Source organism: Gossypium hirsutum, chromosome A03 (genome assembly GCF_007990345.1).
Source record: "Gossypium hirsutum isolate 1008001.06 chromosome A03, Gossypium_hirsutum_v2.1, whole genome shotgun sequence".
NCBI lineage: Eukaryota > Viridiplantae > Streptophyta > Magnoliopsida > Malvales > Malvaceae > Gossypium > Gossypium hirsutum.
In genome coordinates, this window is record NC_053426.1 from 90,024,288 (window position 1) to 90,040,311 (window position 16,024).

At 31.0% G+C, this 16,024-nt stretch overlaps 1 pseudogene; it reads left to right on the top strand.

Annotated features, from left to right (window-relative positions):
* Window positions 1-101: 101 nt before the first annotated feature.
* On the top strand, window positions 102-13,474 carry LOC107886445 (putative 1-phosphatidylinositol-3-phosphate 5-kinase FAB1C; annotated as a pseudogene).
* Window positions 13,475-16,024: the final 2,550 nt, after the last annotated feature.

Consider the following 16,024-nt stretch of genomic DNA (forward strand, 5'->3'; position numbering starts at 1 on the left):
AATTTTTGAATCTATAAAAAAAAAAACTCCAACTTTTTAATATTCAACATTATATAAAAAAGCACCCAAAGAAAATGCCAACAGCATAATAATATTATAAAGAATGCAGAAAAAATTGAAAAAAAGTAGGAGGAGAAAAAGCAACATTTATAGGCAGAGGCAGGACATAGTCATACACATCTTTGCAGATGTAATCTTCTCACCAAACCAAATGCTACCAAACCCACCTTACCTGTAATAAACTGAATCTGTTTTTTGGGTTCTTCACTTCTTCCTTTAAGGCTGCTACCATTTAGGAAGAGAGAAGAAATGATCGTGGCAACCCGTCATACTATAGTTGTCCCTAACCTCAGTCCAATCTATGATGATAGGTATTGTTTACATAACTTCAACCTTTGTTCATATCTATACTTTGATCTAAACCTGTTTTCATTGCATGCTTCATTTATTCCTTCTTCTCTGGCAATATCTCTGTTGAGTTCTTTCTCTTTTTTGTTTCTTTTCTTAAGGTGAGCTCTTCTTGAGTTAATGCATGTTTACCAAGTTTGGGGTTATGTTCTTGCTTGGTTGCCGAAATCAATTAAAGGAATTTTGTATCAAATTTCAAAGTTCTCTTTCTTCCTTCTTCTTCTTGTTATTTGGTGATTCGATTCTCCCTATGATTTGTTTCGGCATTGCCTACACTAATGAATTGATTTAATTTGCTATGGGGAAGTGAAATTGTTTTTTTGTTTCTTCCATTCAACTTTTACAGGGGTTGATAAAGAACTCTTTCAGGGGTTGATCAACTGTTTGGATCTAATTTTGAGGTTAGTTAAAAGTAAATTTTTAATATAAAAAATATATTTTTTTTATTATCTAAACCTAGAGATATCATGGTAAAGTTGATAAGTTTGATAGTAAAAGATGGATTCCTAGTTCTAAAATTATTAGTTGAGGTGAGTGTTCAATCGAATGAAGTGAAAATTTTTGAGTTAATCGAGTTGACGAGTCTTATTTGATCATCTAACTCGGTTTGAACTTTTTTCGAATTAAGTTAAGTGAAATGAAATTCGAGTTAAGTCGAATCGAGTAAAATTGTTTGAGTTAAATTTAAAAAAATTAAACATATCAAAGTAAAATCTTGTTATAATATAATTAATTACATGTTAGAACATATAAATTTGAAACTATATATATTTGAAAACTTTTTCAAAGCAAAATTAAAAAGAATAATACTTTAATATGATAAACTTGAATAATTAATTAACCTATATAGGTCCCAAAATTATTATTTTACAAAAAAAAATTAAAATTTTAACTTCCTTTATATTTTTTTAAATTTTATTTTTTAAAAATTGGAATTTTTATAAATATTTTAAATTTTAAAAATTAATTTTGAAATTTTTATAAACTTTGTTAAGAGAGAGACTAATTTGCTCATTTTCAAAGTTGATAGGGACCAAAAGAATATTTACACCAATCTATTATTCGAATTATTCGAGCTATTCAAATTATAAAATTTAACTCGATTCGAATTCGAAGCTAAAATTACAAATTCAAATTAACTTAAATAACTACTCGAAATTCAATTATTATTATTATTTTAAAAACTAAATTTTACTCGCGGGTAACTACTAGCAAATAAAACATGATATCCATCTATAATTTTTAGCTTGAGCTATCTGTGTTAACATTAAATTGATCTCACCATATCTATTATTAGAGTATTACAAAACAATAATACTGATGTTTTTGAATAACTAGGTCCCAGGATCAGTATAATTTACCAATCACACCCCACTAATTATGGTTTTATTATTTAAAAAATATAATATTCCCATAAGCAACAATTTATGTAGCTTGCTCGGTAGGGAAAGTACTAAAAAATCAATTTTTAAAAAAATTAATAAATATTATTATGAATTATCTCTTTTATATTTTTATATAAAATTTATATATATAAAAAAAACATACAATTTAAACCCAAAATTAAAAACATATATAATAAGATTTGAATTTAACAGATAAAAATTTTCAAATCTCCAACCTTACCTAATTAAAATTTTATATAAAATTTTCACATAAAATTTATTTTCCACCCACTGTGTAATAATCTAATTAACTTTAAATCTAAATAAAATTAATCTTTTACTAAATAAATATTTTCTACACATTTAAAAATTTGTTATACAAGCAACATTAAAGATGTATTTGGAAAGTCACCTGATAATTAAATTTTGGTACAATTGTTTGTAATTACACATGTATAACATGTTTGGGTAACCATTTTAATAAATGAGTTTTGATGAATTGAGTGCAATTGGAGCATCTCAAATACACATGTGTTGCATGTTTAGATAATTATATATATCATGTAAATAATTTAAAATTTTTTTATTGATGAGAGATAATTTTTCATATATTTTGACCTACTAAATATTTAATTAAATTACATACAATTTATTATAAATTATTTAAATTAATTTTAACTAAATTCATAGTGTTTATTGTTAATTATTTTAATTTGGTTAAGGACCAATCGATGATGACAATAAATGTATGTTTAATGGTAGAGAGGAAATAGTTCAATAAATATGAAATGCTAGAGTAATTGGATAAAATTGCGTAGGATGTTTATTTTTCTTTTTAATTTTATTCGTAATTATATTGTAGTATATCCCATTACTCTAACATATTAGATATGATCAATGTAACTTTTTTAACTTCTGAACTTGGCAACTAAGTTCACTTTGGTACTTAAACCTTTTTTTATTTATTTATATTAGTCTTGAAACTTAATAGCTTTCTCAATTTGGTCCTTAAACTTGGATTTTGTTAAGGTGTGATGTTGTGACACTTCAAGATTATATCACATCATCACCTGAAAATTTTAAAAATATTTTTCAATATGTTTTAGATTTTACATAATTTTTTTAAAATTTTAGGTGATGACATGGTACAATCTTAGAGTGTCACGTCCCCACACTTTAATGGACTCCAAGTTAATTCATGGACTAAATTGAAAAAAATTACCAAGTTCTAAAACTAACGTGGACAAAAAATTGTTCAAGTATTAAAGTGGACGTAGTTGTCAAGTTAATGGGTCAAAAATTTACATCAACTCTATAATTTATGATGTTTTGATTTTAAGTTTTGTTATTTGCATAGAGAATTTTTTTTCTCAAAGTATTATTGATAATTTTTATAATAATTAATATTTTTTTTAGAGTTTAAAATTATGTAGTTTTGTAATTATAATTTATACTATCAAATATGACACAATAGATTACGATGTAATTATCCTCTATTAGTTAAACACATCTAGGAAATTAGAAGTTATTATAATTATAAAAAGATGTAATTACTATATTTTTAATTACATTTTTATTCAATTATTATGTGGTGTCCAAACATACATAAAAAAATAAATTAACTCTCTTTTAAGAAGAAAAAAAAACCATTATAAACGATGATATGTAAAATTCAAATAAGTATCCTCTTAAAAGTAATTTTTTATTGACAAAACTTAAAAGTAAATTACTTTATCCAATATTTTCAATACATAATTGGTATCACTTTTAACCGAGTCCCAACTTAGTTGTAAAATTACCAAAAATTCAATATTTTTATAAAGCAACAAATACAAGTTTTGAATGTATTTTTATTTTTTTATATATAACTTGAAAAGTAGATGCAAATGAGATTTTGATCCCAACCACATTTAATTTTCATATCAATCTTTTATAGTTTTGTTACATAAATTTTTTTTACCTAAATTATAAGTGTGTAATAATTTAATAATATACTAACAAAGCATGTTTCATTGGTGTATAATTTTCATATAATATAACTTAATGAATGAATAAAAATTTGAAATTTAAAGATGTTTACACTTAATAATTAAGTTTTTCCATTTTTGAACTTACATTTTCCAAACTGCTTCAACAAATGGGCAAAAGAAGATGACATGCTCAAATGTTTCCTTTTTTCTCCACATCTTAGACATTCAGAGAACTCCGATCGATGTCTTCTCTTGAGATTTTCGAGTGTGGGTAGAGAGAGTTGTGACATATTCTCCACACAAAAAAAAAAAAAAAAATCCTTGGTATACACTCATTCGCCTAAAATGCCATACCACAACTCTTTGCCGGTCTTCGGATCATCAGTCGATCCTATCATATTAATCATCTTTTGTTGTTCTAAAATGCGATGATGTCCCAACTTCACTGATAGAGACCATTTTCAGTGAAGTCTCAAACAAGGGAGTCCTTTATGTTTGGTTGGCCAATAGGAATTGTAGAATTGATTCTATCTTCTTTTTAATCAAAAAGCTCATCGATCTTCCACTCACGATCTTTGGGATTAATTAGCTGGTGAACAAAGGCTGGTCCATTTTTCTCTTAAAGGTGTCAAAGTGACTTTAGAAGTTGGCTCACGAAGGAGCCATTTATCATGCCATATTAGGATATTCGAACCATTTCTTACATCCCGTCTAGTGCCTAAGTTCAAGACTTAAATACCTTCGTATAAGCTTTACGATCCCCCTCGATCCTTTCCGGGATTTTTTGCTTGAAGCAGTTCTTTGTTTGGGAAATAGACAAAAGTAAGGCTTCATACGGGTAGCCAATATCCTAGAAATGATCTTATAAGTATAGCAACAAAGGCTTATCGGCCTAAATTGCAACACCATTTCGGGGGCTCTTTGTTCTGGTATTTGAACAATGCTGGTGCTATTAAGATCTTTTGGAAGTGCCACTCTTGTTATCAATTTGAAAATATCTTCTGCAATTAAGTCCCAAAATTATTGAAAGAAGAGTTGGGGAAAACCATTCGGCCTTGGGGCTTTGTAAGCTCTCATCCCAAAAATGCCCTATTTAATTTCTCCTTCGAGCTAAGTCATTGTTAGCCTTATCCATTATGACTTCATTTACGAATTTAAGAACTTCATTAAAATAATTTTAGATACGGGCAGAAATTTCTTCTTGTTTTTTCAACCCATCCACCGTTTTCAATTTTTAATCTCTACACATTCTATTTCTTCCTTGATTGAAGACTGTAGTGGCATGGAAAATTTCATTGGTGCCAATGCATTTCCTCCTTTTTCCATCTTTTATCAAGATCCTCTTTGATCTCTTCTAATTCTCCCCTTATCTCGCTAGTAATCAGGCTTTGTTATAGGGTGTTTATTCATTTACAAATATTATCTATTTCTTGGTTATTACGGAATTTGTTAGAGCTCCAATTTTTAAGAGAGTTTCTTATGTTGTTGATTATTTCCCAAACATTCTCAATAATATTGGCACAATCATTGCCCACAGACCATTTTGGTTCAAATCCAAACACCCTCTTTCCTTGTCAAAGCTCAAAATGGGTCCGATGCTATAGCAACCTCCGCTATTCCCGCCTCGTGTGGAAAGAGAACTCCAGTGAACATTGCAAAGAATTCTACTCTAATGAAGTTTTCTCCAATTCTATTGTCTGCCCAAGTAAACTCCCCTCCTTATATAGGGATCTTGGAGAAGTTGCAATCACCTTGCTCAAGTGTTGCTCCTTATTTTACTTGTTGAGATTGAATTTCGTTGAAATCGCCTATGCAAGGGACTATTAGTTTAGGAGATTAGAGTAAAACCTTTCGAATTTATAAGTTGAATATATTTGTAAGATACGTAACAGCAGAGGTGGGATCAAAAAAGACTGGCGAACCTGACCCTGTAGAAATGTAGAATGGTCCATTTCTTCTGGATGAAGTTAAGGGAAGGGCGTTAAAGCTGGTTAATTAATCACGCAAATCCTCCTTTATCAACACAAGTCTTAATCCTTGTAATCCATAGACTTTAAAATACTACACCTATAATCTTACTAAAATTCTATTAAATGATTTATTTTTTAGTGTGTTAATATAAATATATAATTTTGAAAAAAATATTTGTACTAAAGTTTTCAAATAAATGCATCACAATGACCAAAGGTTGGCAGGTGCCCGGCCCCCTAAAATGGAAAAATTTCTATTTAGGTTTTTTGAAAATTTTAAAATTTTAAATTAATAAAGGTAAAATTACACTTTGTGCCCTTAAAAATGATAAAAAAATTGATTTAATCATTTAAAAATTATAAAGATAGAGACTATTAAAATGAAATTGTATTTTTACTATGGTAAAAATTACAATTTAATTTTGGCTCCGTAAAAAAAGTTTCCGACTTCACCCTTGCATAATAGTTCACTAATAAATGTTATGTTAAGTTGTCTTTGATTTAAAAAAATGTAATTTACTTAATTCATTTAATTTTAGTGAATGAATTTTTTGTTCAATGGTAAAAAAATACATTTTATTAGTAAAACATATAAATTATATTAAATATTAAAAAGTTAAAATAATAAAAGATAATAAAATGCATAAGAGTTGTAAAAAATTGAAGCTGACCAAAGAAAAAAGAAAGCTTTTAGATAGAGGGTTTAAAAAAAAAAAGTATGGTAATGGTATTTAATATGATGGGCTAATCAGGAACTATTTTTTCTCAATAAAAATATAAGATCCATAAAAAATTCCTAATTAAATAAAAAAATTAAAATAAAAGGATAAAAGAATAGAGAGAAATAATAATATTATAGTATTGAGAGAGAGAGAGGGAGAGAGTGGCAATAAGAAAGGAATGAACTAAAGAGAAAATTATAGTAAGAAAGTGAAATGGTTATGGTAGTAGAAATTGTACTATAGTAAGCAAAGAGGAAAAAAGAAAAGGAAGTGATGCTGTTTATGTTGTTGCGATAAAGAATTTTTGAGCTTATATTTGTTGTGGGAATTTCAAATTTTTTGTTTTATTATTGATATTATTTTTGTGAATTTGATGTGTAAATATTGATTTCATGATTAGTTTGTGTTGAAGTTGTTTGTTTCCTTAAGGAGAATATTTTATATTTCTTTGGAGGATTTTTAGTTTCATTTCCTTGTTGATCAATCATATAATGTGAAGGTTAATATTTATTCTAGGATGATCAGTACTAAATTTTGCAAGTTTTGTTGTGATGGGGTTAACGTGAGGCGTGAAAGTAGAGGAATGAAGTATTGTGATAAAGTGCATCCCTCTCTCTGTGAGAGCTCAGAACCACCGTCCCCATGTTTTGTGAATCTCGAAACCATCAAAAGTGATAGCCTTGCCCAATATCTTGAAGCTTATGATTGTGAGTTTACAATGCAACCGGTAACAAGCAAGATTATAACTTCTTTTAGTACTCATCCTTCTCCGGTATCTATTTCACAATCTGCCTGCAGGTATGTATTGGTTTACATGACAATAAATATGTTGAAACATTTTCCTTTTTTATGTAAAATAGAAGAAACCCAAACCTCCTAAAGTTAGTTTTTTTTTTTTGGTTACCTTATCCTTCATAATCTTTCCCCTAGTAGTTAACGTGCTTATTTGTGTATTTACAGGTGTAGGAGTGATGAAGAAGATGCTAATGATTTTGGTAAGCATTTTTTGAGCCCTTCAACTAAATATTGTCAAGATGTTTCAAATGTAGATTCACATAGTCTTAATGGTAGACATGACTTTTATAGTTGTAAGTCTGTGGGATCAAGTCCTTCAGTTAATCCCTTTAGAAACAATTTTACTCCTTATAGAGTTGGGATTTCTGTACAGAAGAAGCAAGAAGGGAGCCCGATGGCTCAATATGTTGCTCACTTTTATCAAGAAAACATGGATGCTTTAAGAAAGCCAAATATAGGGACCGAGGAACTTGATAATATTTATGATTACTCTGATGATTTTATTTCCCATAATCATTATGAAAAGTCACAAAAGCTTTTGGATTTTGAAAACAATGGCCTAATATGGTTTCCACCACCACCTGAGGATGAGAATGAGGAGATAGAGAGTAACTTCTTCACATATGATGATGAAGATGATGATATTGGGGATTCTGGCGCAATGTTCTCATCAAGTAGTAGCCTTTCAAGTATGTTCCCAGTAAGGGAGAAACAAAACGAAGGAATCAAAGAGCCCCTTAAAGCTATAATACAAGGGCATTTTAGGGTTTTGGTGTTGCAGCTTTTACTAAGTGAGGGTATCAAAGTTGGTAAAGAGGATAATGCTGGGGATTGGCTTGACATTATCACAACAATTGCATGGCAAGCTGCAAAATTTGTGAAACCAGATACTAGCAGAGGAGGCAGTATGGATCCTGGGGATTATGTAAAGGTTAAGTGTATAGCGTCAGGAAATCCCAGTGAAAGGTATTGGATGCTTTAACTATATAAAAATTTCTAAATTTAAATTGTTTTAATGTTGTCTCAATTTGGATTCTTATTATACAAGCTTTTAAATTGTGACTTCCATCATTCTCACAGCACCCTTGTCAAGGGAGTGGTATGTACCAAAAATATAAAACACAAGCGCATGACCTCACAATACAAAAATCCTAGATTACTTCTTTTAGGAGGAGCCCTTGAATTTCAGAAAGTTCCAAATCAGCTGGCATCTTTTAGCACATTACTTCAACAGGTTTGTTAAAAAAAATTGATCCATTTATACAAGTCAATATTCAATAGAAGTTTTTTGTGTGATTAGCAATTGTATGTTGTAAATGTTTGTGACTTAACAGGAAAATGATCATCTCAAGATGATCATTGCAAAGATTGAGGCTCTTCACCCTAATGTTTTGCTTGTAGAAAAGAGTGTGTCTTCATATGCCCAAGAGTATCTGCTTGAAAAGGAAATATCATTAGTTCTCAATGTGAAAAGGCCATTATTAGAGCGGATAGCAAGGTGTAGTGGTGCTCTTGTTTGTCCATCGATTGATAATTTATCTATTGCACGCTTGGGCCACTGCAAATTATTTCGAGTCAAAAAAGTATCAGAAGAACATGAGATTTCCAATCAATTGAACAAAAAACCATCAAAAACATTGATGTTCTTTGAAGGTTGTCCCAGACGCTTAGGTTGCACGGTAATATTTTCTTTTCATCCATATGATTTATATGTTATGTCATTGTGGAAATTTTAAACCATGTAAGCATCTATCTTCGTTTGTAGATGTGAGATGGTATTCCTTATGTCTCCTCATATTTCAATTTTGGGCATTTTGATGTTTTAATTGTTTCCATTCTTCGAACTCTAATGCATTTCTATTGTTTTGACTAATTTGTAAACATGTATTTATTAATCTGTAATTAGGGAACTATATTAAATCTTATCAGAATTTCTGAAGGTGTTTAGCATGATTATTTAATCAAATCACTTTACTTCTCTTTATAGGTCTTGTTGAGAGGTAGATCTCGTGAAGAACTAAAAAAGGTTAAACATGTTGTCCAATACGCTTTGCAGCTTATCACTTATCGCTTGAAACTTCCTTCCTTGCTGACGAAGGTGCTACTCTGCCTAAGATGAAAGTAAAACATTCAGTTATTAGACCAGAGAAAATGCAGTCTGACAATGTCATTTTAGTTGCCCCTAGTTCCTTTTATCCTTCCAATTTCAATGCAATAGGCAATTCCTTCACTCAAAATGATGCATCTCCAAGTCTTAATCCAAAGCAAGGAAGCTTAGAATCATTTCCTAATCAGGATGATCAAATTCATATTTCCCCATCTTTTGGTGGTTCTATTCTAGATACATGCAATGATGATTTAACACTTATTGTGGATATGGATTTGTGTTCTTTGGAACAATTGAGTCGTTTACAAATGCCTACTATGTTTCCCTGTGATATTAGAGATTTTCCCCAATCTGAAAAGCGAGAAACTGTGACTGAAGAGGAGAGGCATAATATGCATGAATTGGAAAAATCTAAAAAGATTATAGAAGATGAAGCTTCCAGTGGATGTTTTTCAGCCACTGACACACACCAGAGTATATTGGTTTCATTTTCAAGTCGGTGTGTTCTAAAAGGAACTGTATGTGAACGTTCACGACTTTTTCGAATAAAGTTCTATGGGTCTTTTGATAAACCACTGGGAAGATACCTTCAAGATGACTTGTTTGATCAAGTATGTCTTTACAAACTTTGAGTTTTTTTATTTAGACGTACTAGTTCTATATTTCAATTATAATTTAATATGTTTTTTTTTTCAGGCATCTTGTTGCCAGTCATGCAATGAGCCAACTGAAGCTCATGTCATATGTTATACTCACCGGCAAGGAAACCTGACAATCAATGTAAGGCGCCTTTCCTCTCTTAAGCTACCTGGTGAACGAGATGGGAAAATATGGATGTGGCACAGATGCCTTAGGTGTGCTCATATTGATGGGGTTCCTCCAGCAACTCATAGAGTGGTTATGTCTGATGCTGCTTGGGGACTTTCTTTTGGAAAGTTTTTGGAGCTTAGTTTTTCAAATCATGCAACTGCTAATCGTGTTGCAACTTGTGGTCATTCCTTGCAGTGGGACTGCCTTCGTTTCTATGGGTAAATGTTGTAATGTTTTAAATCTTTATTCCTTTTTGAAGGTTAAGTATGATGCTTATACTTGTCAGTATGATTTTACAGATTTGGCAACATGATAGCATTTTTTCGCTATACCCCAATTGATATACTATCAGTACATTTGCCCCTATCAATGCTTGAGTTTAGTGGGGATATTCAACGAGAGTGGATAAGAAAAGAGGCAGCTGAGGTCTGTTATTTATTTCCATTTTGTTTTTATACCAGTAAAATCCATATATTCTGAACTTACTAACTATTTTGTCTCCTTCTATAGCTAATGGTCAAAGTGGAAATTTTATATGCGGAGGTATTGGATGTACTTGACAACATTGAACAAAAGAATAATTCATCAAATGCAAGTGACTTATCAAATCATATTATGGAACTAAGAGATCAGATTCAAAAGGAGAGAAATGATTACATTGTAAGCACATTGAATATTAGTTATTAAAACGATTGAGAGTATTTCTTTGATGAGTGTTGTTGAAAGATTAATTTTATTATTTGCTGACTATGGTTATGTTTTTATAGAGTTTGTTACAACCAACTGCTATCGAGACATCACATCTTGGTTTGACAACTATGGACATCCTAGAACTGAATTGCTTAAAGCGTTCACTTCTAATTGGTTTGCATGTATGGGATCGACGACTTAATTCATTGGATTCTCATCTTGGGAAAGGTTCTGCATTCAAAGGTAAACCTGGTCTCTCCAAGGATGGGAAACTTGATGCTTATCAACAAAAAACCTACAAATCTACAGATTCACTAGAACCTCCTAAAAGTGACGCACGATTGGAGCAAAACTCTAGTTTGCCAACCTTTGAATCTGATGTGCCAGAAGAATTGGACCTTGCATTGTGTATTGAAAATAAAGTGGAGAATGAGGAAACAGATAAAAGTGTCCATTCTCCTACATCTACATTATCTGAAAGAATAGATTCTGCTTGGATAGGTACTGATCTACTTACATTAAAAGTTCAATCTCCAGAAGCATATCAGGGAAATGAGCTCCAAACTCGCTTGGTCAAGCCAACAAGTAAAATCGATAATCTTCCTTTGAGAAAGGTAGCTTCTCCAATGAGGGTTCATTCTTTTGATTCTGTATTGAGACTCCAAGCAAGAATTCAAAAAGGATTGCACCCCTCAACATTGCATTTATCAACACTTAAATCATTTCATGCTACTAGAGATTATAGGACTATGGTGAGAGATCCTGTTTCTAATGTGACAAGTACCTACTCTTATACATTGCCATTTGAGGCACAAAAGTTGAATTTATTACTTCGATCCACACCCACGTTAATCAATTGTGCATCTCATGTGGCTGAAGGGGCTCGGCTACTTCTTGTGCAGAGGGTTCACAGTGATATCGTTATTGCTGTTTATGACAATGATCCCGCAAGTATAATATCATATGCTCTTAGTTCAAAAGAATATGAAGAATGGGTTGATGATAAGTCCATTAAAATGGGAGGAGGTTGGAGTATTATTGATAGAAGCAAAAAAGATTCTGCAACTTCCAGCTTTTCACCCTGGCAGCCATTTGGTTCACTTGACACGGATTATACACATTTTGGAAGTTTTGGCTCTGAAGATACGTCATCATCCATTGGTGCCATGTTTACTGATACAAAAAGGTCTCCACATTTAATAGTTTCTTTTGGAGATGACTCTTATGTTGGTGGTGGCATAGTGAAGTTTTCTGTTACTTGTTATTTTGCAAAACAATTTTATTCTCTTAGAAGAAAATGTTGCCCTAATGAAGTGGATTTTGTACGTTCCTTAAGCCGCTGTCAGAAATGGAGTGCACAAGGGGGAAAGAGCAATGTGTATTTTGCCAAATCGTTAGATGAGAGATTCATTATAAAGCAAGTACAAAAAACAGAGCTAGAATCTTTTAATGAATTTGCGCCAGAGTACTTCAAGTATTTGTCTGATTCTCTTAGCTCAGGAAGCCCAACTTGCCTTGCAAAAATTCTTGGTATTTATCAGGTTTGCCATCTTAGTTTACATTTTGAAAGCTTTGTTTTTATGTGTCCAATTGCTTTGTGGAGGGTTTGGTATGTCATTTTAATTGTAACTAATTTTGGCTGGCTTGATGATAGGTCTCTGTAAAACACTTGAAAGGTGGGAAAGAAACAAAAATGGATCTTGTGGTAATGGAGAACTTATTTTTCAGAAGAAGTATATCTAGGATTTATGATCTTAAGGGCTCTGCAAGATCACGATATAATCCAGACACATCAGGAAGAAACAAAGTACTATTAGACATGAATCTGTTAGAAACATTGCGAACAGAGCCTATTTTTCTTGGAAGCAAGGCAAAGAGAATTCTCGAGAGAGCTATTTGGAATGACACATCTTTCTTGGCAGTAAGTTTCTTTTTATCATAATACTATAAAAATGGTTTCTTACCTTCCAAGTTTTGAATGTGATGTTATAAAAAAAAATTTCATACCATTAAACATGCTATTCTATTTTTATTTTGATTCTAGTATTAATGTATTGAATGTTGTCTTCAGTCTATCGCAGTCATGGACTACTCGTTATTGGTTGGATTGGATGAGGAGCACAATGAGCTTGTATTAGGAATCATTGATTTCATGAGACAATATACCTGGGACAAGCACTTGGAGACATGGGTTAAAGCATCTGGGATACTAGGTGGGCCAAAAAATGCTTCCCCAACAATTATTTCTCCCAAACAATACAAGAAAAGATTCCGAAAAGCAATGACTGCATATTTTCTCACAGTACCTGATCAATGGACTTTGTGATTTGTTTCATCATTGATTCATTGGTTCATTAATAAGGCTCAAGTAATTCTAATTGTTGATAAATTGAGAAGGGCCCTCTATTCTCTCAATAGTTGTAGGTTTTGCTCATTTATCCTCTTCTTTTTCTTTGTGGGTAGAATTTTTCTTCCATTTATGCATATGGAAAAGGAACAAAGTTTCTTTTAGAGGACTCTTTTTAATGACCTCTAAACGAAAGGGAGTTGAGGGGCTCCTTTGTAATTTGTATATTTTTTCTCTTTAATTTAGTGCATGTGCAAAAGTTTTCAGGAATAATCATAGGGTTCTTTTATCCATAACATGCTTCATTATAGTTGTATACATACATACATACATACATACATACATACATACATACATACATAGATATTACCTCTTTAGGGAAAGAAACAGGTGTTGAAGGAAGAACTTGGATCTTAAGATAGTCATCCTCCATGTGTGCTTGTAAATTTGACAAGAATTACGAAGAAACTTTACTTTTAGGTTGTTAAAAGGTTTTGAAATGGTGTTTGAAGTTTGTTTTGTATTTTATTTTTTTGGTTTGGATTCATTGTTTATGGGTTTGCCAAGATTATAGGTGAAGTTGTTAATATTGTAAGATGATAATTATGTGCAGGGGAATTGGAGGGAGATGTGCGTTCATTTCTTCTTAATAATAGGTTGTTGAACCTTTACGAACATGAATTTCAAGTAAAGATAAAAAAATTGAAGTAATGAGAAATTTCTATTATTTAATAATAAACCCAAAACCCATGTCTTTAAAATGTAATTGAATAAAAAAAATTACAGATTAAAGATGATTAAGATAGAAAGTGTCCTATAATTTCTTTTATTTTTCTTAAAAGAAAAAAATTAATTCAAAGCCAAAAAAATGGGAAATTTTAAGGAAAGCTGCTAAAAATTTGCTTATGAAGAGGTTTACTTAAAACATGAAAGATAGAGAAGTTGGGAATACTCGATGACTCCAAAAAAAGATTGCTCAATTTCTTAACGGTTACTTAAAACTTTAAAATATCTTTAAAAAATTAAGTAATTCCTAAATTAATGGAAAATTATTTAAATTTTTTAACATTACTTAAAACTTTATTTGTTCTTTAAGAAATTAAGCAAATCCTAAACAATGGGATAGTTAATTTCTTTTATGCTACTTAAAACCTTAACCAACCTTTAAGAAATTAAGTAATTCCTAAACTATGGGAAAGTTACTTAATTTCTTTGATGTTACTTAAAACCTTAATCAGTCTTTAAAAAATTTAGTAATTTACTTACTTTCTTTAACCAGACTTAAAACTTTAATCAAAGTAATTCCTAAACCATGAGAAAGTTACTTAGTTTCTTAAATACTACTTAAAACTTTAAAAGGGTTTTAAGAAATTAAGTAATTCCTAAATCAATGGAAAATTACTTAATATCTTATGGGATTTTTAAAATTTTTTTAAGAAATTAAGTAGGAACCTAAACCATTGAAATTTACATAATTTAAAATGGGTTACTTTGAATCCTTGTAACACCCCTCGCCTGACCCGGTCGCCAGGTCTGAGATACAGGATGTCAGATTTGTTGCCAAAGCAACTACAGTCAAGTTCATAGTAAATCAATCATTTATAAATTCTAATATGAGTCAATCACCTTTAAATTATGATAAACAATCAAATTTGAGTTTCAATCGAGCTTACGAAAGCTCTTTTGATAACCCAAGCACGAAATAGGACCAAATTGCAAAGTTTTAAAACTTTAGGGCCAACATTGTGACATCATCAAAATAGTATGTCACATCATGACTTCAGGCTGCTCGACGTCGCAACGTGACTCACTATTTTGGTTGACATTGCGACGATCTAAGTTATACGTCGAGACATGGACTTTGGTTTTTTATAACATTTGATTCATTTGATACCTATTTTAAGCTTCCACACAAACTTATCATTTTTTGCACAAATGACTAACTTCACCTGCACTAAAACACTTCAAAACACATACCAAAGGAAGTACAAATAACACATTCATCTTCCTATCAATTTATATCACCTAATCAACCATTAGACATATCAACTTATTACCATGGCATATATATATATCAAACAATCACCTAAATACAAAATTTTCAACACCAATTCATATTCAAATATGCCAACTCAATTTCCACATACGCATCTCAAACCATTTACCAAAACATACCATTTCATCAAGACATTAACATTGCCAAAATTGTGTATCAGGTTGATTTTAGCTATGTTAAACATTCAAAGTTAACATATAGAAAACACCTATGTACATGCCACAAATTTGTACTTAAAATGATAAAAATCTATTGATTCAAAAATGGGATAGTGTGAGCCCTGAACAATCTGCTTAACATTTTTTCGCAAGGTGAAATCTATAAGGAAAGAGAAAACAATGGGTAAGCATAATGAATGCTTAGTAAGTTCATATTAAATTTACTTAACTTAACTTAATAATTCAATAAGCTAATTGGCTATCAATATGACATTATTTGGCATATGTTGGCTAATGCATAACACCATATACAACCAATATGTTAGTATAATTTTCATGTCAAGAACACGTAACAATGATCATATACAACAACTAAATTTAAAAGCATGTACCATTCTATTTATATCCAAAGCATTTTAATTTTTTCAATTTCATTAAGTTAAGTTTTGCTCGGGAGAACCTTAGTAAATCGAGCTCAGATACACGAGACTATTTTGCTTACGCAAGCTGATATAGATCAAGATTTCTCACAGAAGTTGACATTGTATCAAGGTTACCAGTCCAGGCTAAACCAACGATATATATAAATCGAGAATCCGTAACAAG